Here is a 6628-nt window from a genome sequence, read left to right as displayed (position 1 = left end):
CTACACGATATGGTCCATATGGAAGGAGCAAAATAGGCGGGTGTTCACGGGACTAAGGTTGACGCATCGCAAGGTGGCGGCTCTAGACCTAGACGCAATCAATCAGCGCGACCTAGCGTTTGCTGGCAGCCTGCCAACCGCAGGCATTGGTTAATCTAGTTCTATGTTGGTTTTTCTTGTGGTTTCTGCGACGTTCCCTAAGAATGCTCGCCCCTCTGTAAATTGCGTCCTTTCGCCATCTCTTCTATAAGAAAAAGGCAGTGCTCCTGCTGGTTCCTCAAAAAAAATGATGGTATCATAGCCGGTATCATGCATTCGAGAATAGCAAACATACTAATGTGGCAAACAATTAAAGAAGAGAGAGGGTTAGAGTAACATAGATAGATGTATCATGTTAAATGTTATACTACTTTGTGTTAGGGCATCTCCAATGATTGTATGATCATCGTTGGTAAATTTGCCACATAAACTGTTCTAATGAGGTGGCTTAAAATAAAAGAAGTGGGAGAATGCGAACGTATGATGCTGAAGCAACGTACTGGACACAAGCTCCGAGGTAATTGCATTCATTTCTGTGGGCCCTGACTGGACCTAGTGAGAGCTGCCGCAGCTGCCTCCCCAATTTTCTTCTCCCGGGTGTTGCTCATCTGTTTATCTACATTGATTTAATGTGTGGTTCCCAATGAAAAGTGCATGGATGAATCCGGGTACATATGAACCACTTTAGAAAACACATTTCTAAATTCTAAAAAAATCTGGAAAAAAAAATTGCAAGGCTACGTCTCCACGTTCTATGTGCGTGTATAAAGTTTCACGAAAAAATAACTTTTTTGTGGCCTGTGCAAAAAGACAAAAAATTATGTCGTGGAACACTACTTAGATGCACTGAAATTTGTCTTTTTTGCGGAGGCAAAACAAAAAAAATATTTTTTCATAAAATTGTGTGCCGCGTACACATATTTGTGAACATGTATGCGTGACATTTTTTTTATTTTTTTGACATTTTAAAACATGCTTAGAATGCATTTTATGAAAAGTGGGTGCATATGCCCATGGGTTCAGATGGTGCCCTCTCGGTTCTCAATAGATTAACATACGCTTCACTGGAGAACTTGTATGATATGCTGTTGGTTGCTGACGTGGACCTTGTGGCACCGATTCCATCATATATACCATTGCAGATACTCTTATGCAAGGCAATAAATATGATTATTTATGATACTATTCTATAGTATTATGCATTATGAAGGTAGTGCATATGATACTAATATATGATACTCTTTATTATGGGTAGATTCAAAAGGTTAAAGCATCTACAGCCACAGCAATAAATATGACATCTATGTCGACCTCGTCTCCGACGACGATGACTGAAGATCCCCGCTGCCGCAGCGTTGCCACGAAACCCGGATGGCTCCGGTGAGCCTAATTTTGGCTTTTAGGGTTACGGTGGCCATCGCCTATCCTCATCTATCATCATCTAATTAGTGTAATTTATAGTATATGTCTCTACCTACTAATAAACCACCGATTGCTTTTGGTCGTACGTCGCGGCAGTCTTGCAGAAAAGTCCCTGAGTTTTTTAGTATTCAACCCGCAGTCCTTTCTTAAGTGAGAAAACGTTTTGTTCAGCCATTTTGCAAATAAATCCCTACAGTTTACGGTATTCAACCCATGGTCCTTTTTAAGTTAAAAAAATCAGAAACCCACGCGAGAACGGGCTCTCCTCTCTCTCCCTCGCCTCCCGATCCCAGCCACCAGGAGCCCCACCCCACGCGGCGGTCGATCCGGAGGAGCTCGCGGCCAGGTTGGCGGCCGGGGGCCCCGGCGGCGTCGGCGGACCAAGAGGAGGAGGAGGACGCGGGCCTGGGCGGACCGGGAGGAGGAGGAGGACGCGGGGAAGGGGAGGAGGAGGACGCGGGGAAGGGGAGGAGGAGGACGCGGGCCGAGGCTGACCGGGAGGAGGAGGAGGAGGCGGGCCTGGGCGCCGTGCCGGTGGTCGTCGCGGTGCTAGCCAAGCCCGGCGCGTCACCGGCCGCGCTCGTCCATGCGGTGGCCGCGGCGGGGAGCTTTGCTTGCGGCATAGAGGATGGCGCGTGGGCCGTGCTTGCTGCTGGCGCCGTGGGGCACCTTACGCGGCTCCCCGCCCACCCGCACGGCAAGGTCTGCTTCCTTCACTTGCTTATTTCCTTCATTCTGTATGCCTGCTCGGTTTGGGGGCTCCAAAACTCTATCGGGTTGAAAATTGAACTATAGATGAAAAAGATACAATGCTTACTTAATGAATGTTTTGTTTGGGAATTAGTCTGTACATTGGCCACAACCGGATCCACAGGGAAGAGGTGCTCGAGATGGAGGAGGACATCCAGATTGAGGTGCGAGGTCGATACCAACGCGGTCCTGGGAGGCGTGCACGAGATCGAAGGCAGGGAGCTCCGGAAGGCAGACGGCGGCATCACCTCACTCTCTAAATTTACACTTATCTAGAATCCAGTGCTTCATGACCATGGCAATATTGGCTTGACAAAAACGATATATAAAGTAGTATCTATCTTCTTTTCAGTTGTATGAATTTGGAACTGAGTTCTAATGGCATACAGTTGTATGACGTGCTTTGATTATGCTCAAAACTGTTCATTCCAATGCTTGATCGGGGTGCAGATTATATATCAACAACCAGGAACTACCATACAATCTTCATATCACACATTCCACCTATGAGTATGAAGATCCGTGACAAGGTACATGCTCAACTGTTGCTTTCTATGATCTTACTTGATCAAGTACTTTATAAATCTCTGATGCCAAATGAGGTGTTATATATTTTTCTAATATTATGCCTCATTTAGGCAAGAGCAATCATGAGGCCTTATATGCTTATCTATCTCATCCATTGATGATCTCTTTCAAGGAACAGAAGGACTTCTTGTTCATTTAGAGAGGTAAGAATAACATTCAGCACACTTTCCTGACTGAGTGAAACTGATATTAGAGGTAGGATCTACATTTATACTTGGATGGTTGGATGCACAAACCTCTAACCGCATCAGTGAACTACAGTGTCATTTTTCTGGCCCTGTAAAATTCTAATTATGCATATCAATGCAACATGTGCATGCTGTAATTTTATATTCAGTTCTAATATGCTCGCTACCATGTTGGTCTTCTGAAGCCTTCATCCGTGCAGGATCAATCTTTTGATTTTGGTACTTAATAAACTAAATCTTGAGCATTGGAGGAGGTAGCCCCTGGACTGGTGAAGAGGCAAATGGGGACACGAGGAGGTTCATGGTGGTTCTAGGCTCATCTCTTCGGTGAGCAGCAGTGCGCTACATTGGACAGTTACCAAGGCTGGACGGAGGTGTGCCCGTGCGGCCGGACGGTGTCGTCCTGGTCGAGCAGATCACCGTACCAAGGCTGCCTGCCGGACTCCAATTCCCTACCGCTGTCAAGCTCTAGATCAAGCTCCACATGGACCTGTCTATCCGTGCGATACTATGTTTCCTCTGGTGGCCGTCTGTTCCGCTTGGCGTTTCGTCTGGATCTGAGAGGAGAAGGCCTCAAGCAGGGAGATGAGGAGGTTCATGGAACCATGGAAGTTTTCAGATGAGATTAGTTGAAAGAAAAGGGTAATTTCCCATGCTGCCATGCGAGAGTCAGAGGTGGGTGAGTTCCCTGATCCCCGGCTGTAGCAACATTGGCCACCACTCTGCGCATCTGTGCCGCCAAAATCAGATTTCATGTAGGTAACAAGCATGCTTTCCTCTTTTCATCTGGTCTAGAAATATGGTGCGAATGCATGGCTATGCTTTTGATTTTTCTTCCTGTGCATTGACTTGATAAGTATAGAGCCTAATGAGCACTGATGACCAGCGATGCCATAACATAAGAATTTATATGCCATCTCGATGCTCATGGTTTCTTCAACATATATAGTCTACTATGTAATTATCTGTGCAACCAAGTTAACTGTGTAAGAGCCATTAAATATATCTTTAGACTTGCACAGAAGTAATTCTTGTTAAACTGTTGTTTGGTGATTGTGTCTCTTGCAGCCAATTTCTAGAAGACCAAGTTAACTGTGTAAGAGCCATTAAATATATCTTTAGACTTGCACAGAAATAATTCTTGTTAAACTGTTGTTTGGTGATTGTGTCTCTTGCAGCCAATTTCTAGAAGATTCATTACATGAATAATCCAAGTTCCTTTTACTATTCTGGCTGCAGCAGACTATCCTGCATTTTTGTAATTGTAGAATTACTAAGTTCATGTTGACTAAGGACCTATTGCGGATGTTTGCAAACTGTTAGAATTTCATCGCTCTTCATTTTCTCCAGCATTTGCTGTGTCCTGTAGGTTTCATAGCTTTCTGGGTATAAACTACATACACCTAGCAGTAGATTATTTCTTAAGATTAATCTATCAATGTTGTACACACACACACACATTGTTGGCATAAATTGGTGCACAGTATTGTGGCTGACTTCTGGCAGAAAGTTTGGTCCTAAATCCGAAATTCGTTGGTGGACTTATAGCAATCCACTGCGACATAATCTTGGATGAAGTTATGTTTTGATCAAATTATGATTTTTGACTGTAGTATATATAAATTATAAATAGCTAATCTGAGCTATTCATGGTTGGATAGGTTTCTATCAATCATTATTTTCTTCTCCGTCATAAAAATATTTCTCTTCTCAGTTATGTTGAGGTGAATGTAGCTGATGGTCACACTTTATCAATATAGGTGTATCAAGCAGATTGTGAAGAAAATGTACCTGAAGATGGTTCCTCAATATGAGAATCCGATTAACATTGTCTTCAAGAATTAAGGCAAATTGTTTGTATGTCATTAATCCTCTCCTGTGAAGATTCAGAATCATAAAAGATAGTATTCAGGTACGTGTACGTCCGCTCGAACGCAATCACATTCCGGAATAGTGACTTGCTGGAGTCGTTGAGCTCTAGCTGTGGGATCTCCCAGCAGCTCAAGTCTAGGAAGCTCGTCACCATCTTCGTTAAATTTCACTGACCGATGTTCTAGCTATTTTGTAGGTACAGATGGACAGGCGTCATGTTCAGCAATTTGACACACACGGTGGAGATTTAATGGACTAACTACTTTTTTTAGGTAACATCATGATTAATTACCGACACGTGTAGTTATTGGCTGCATTTTATTAGACATACAGAGAGCCACACTGACAAATTTTTATTTAGAGGAAGAAGTGGGCACAAGTAGACTGGAAAAACACAAAACAGCGGGAGATGTCATGTTCAGCAGCGACAACACCATTGCTCTTCATGTTTTAAGTTAAAGCTGTATTACTTCAGAATGATTAGTCAAAGATCGGTGATTGTTAGAGGCCTGAAGTTAACGTGAGAGGAAGGAGCATGAGTGGTCTTTTCAATACAGTAATTTTTCCTTACTGGCATAGGTTGTCAAGGATTGTTCTATCCGTCTCAGAGAAATGTGTTCAAAGTGAATTCTTCTCAGGACTGAGACTTATTTTACAGTAATAACTTACATAAGCCCTTCGGTTGATCGGTTCAATGGCTGCAATCTAGAAGCTTTATGAGATTTCCCAAGTATCATTTTCTGAAAAAAGGTCATGTTGTATAAGGTAAGAACAACATAGAGAATTGATAGTAACCAAACTAATTGCTTGCTATTGATTACAACATACTCCCTCCGTCCTGTATTATATTATGGTTATGGGATGTGTTTCTATGCTACTTGGAGAAAAACGCAAACTGATGATACCGAGTGCCTTGCTACTAATTAGATTATACTTTCGTTAGTGAATGTGTTCCTGCGCCATCCCGAATAAATAGAAACTTCAGATACAATGACCTGGGTACGTGAGCCACATCGTTCTCTTTTGAATCTCCCCTTTAGATATAGTCAGCAAGATAAAAACTTTAGACACATTTTTTTTCTATAGCAACGCACACGCAATGACGGTGCCATTGGCCGGCCGCCGGCCTCGACTAACACAACAAGGGAGGATGCGCGTCATCTGGGCCTTGGCAAGGATGTTGGGCAGATGTGTAGTAGGAGGCCATGGTCGCATTAGGTCTATCCGATTCCGAGGACCTTCTCGAGACAGACTGTCATGCCCTATCATCATGGTGACAGTCAGGCTTCATTTTTTTTTTGCGGGAACAGTCAGGCTTCATTGCGGGGCTAGGATGGATCCCTGGTAAGGCAAAAAAAAGGTATCAATCAAGGGACGATTGTATTCCCGTTGCAACGCACGGGCCATTTTCCTAGTATGAACTATGTATATACTATGTATGCTGATCACTATGAACAAGTTCTATTTCACCTAAGTCTTGATTTCAAATTTACAGTTTTGTTTACAGTGTCTGATCTTTCGCGGAGGTTTACGGCCCGTATCCGAAGCAGTGAGCGTTTTGAGGGATTTGCTAGAGTTGTTCTTAAGATCACCATCTGTGGACAGTGCACACAAACAAACATATTTGCGTCCTGCTCACCCAAACTGTGTGCTTCTCTATACCACTCCATTAACTACGCTACACTACCATCATCGAGTAAATTGTAAAAAACCACCACAATTGAGGACCCTAATTCAGAAAACCACCATCAGTTTTTTTCAAAAACCCA

General features: G+C 43.3%; 1 long non-coding RNA gene across 6 annotated transcripts; it reads left to right on the top strand.

Annotated features, from left to right (window-relative positions):
• Positions 1-1697: 1697 nt before the first annotated feature.
• Positions 1698-5554, top strand: LOC125511402. 6 transcript variants are annotated; one of them, XR_007284991.1, is made up of 7 exons: positions 1699-2163; positions 2336-2741; positions 2850-2942; positions 3188-3742; positions 4748-4899; positions 5056-5131; positions 5221-5554. It is a non-coding gene; the product is annotated as an uncharacterized LOC125511402 (long non-coding RNA). The 6 variants fall into 6 exon arrangements; XR_007284987.1 differs by having other exon boundaries at positions 1700-2163; positions 2306-2741; XR_007284989.1 differs by having other exon boundaries at positions 1701-2163; positions 2662-2741.
• Positions 5555-6628: the final 1074 nt, after the last annotated feature.

Source organism: Triticum urartu, chromosome 5, assembly GCF_003073215.2.
Source record: "Triticum urartu cultivar G1812 chromosome 5, Tu2.1, whole genome shotgun sequence".
NCBI classification, from domain to species: Eukaryota; Viridiplantae; Streptophyta; class Magnoliopsida; order Poales; family Poaceae; genus Triticum; species Triticum urartu.
Note: the sequence above shows the minus strand (reverse complement) of the source record. Positions and strands in the feature narration are given on the sequence as shown.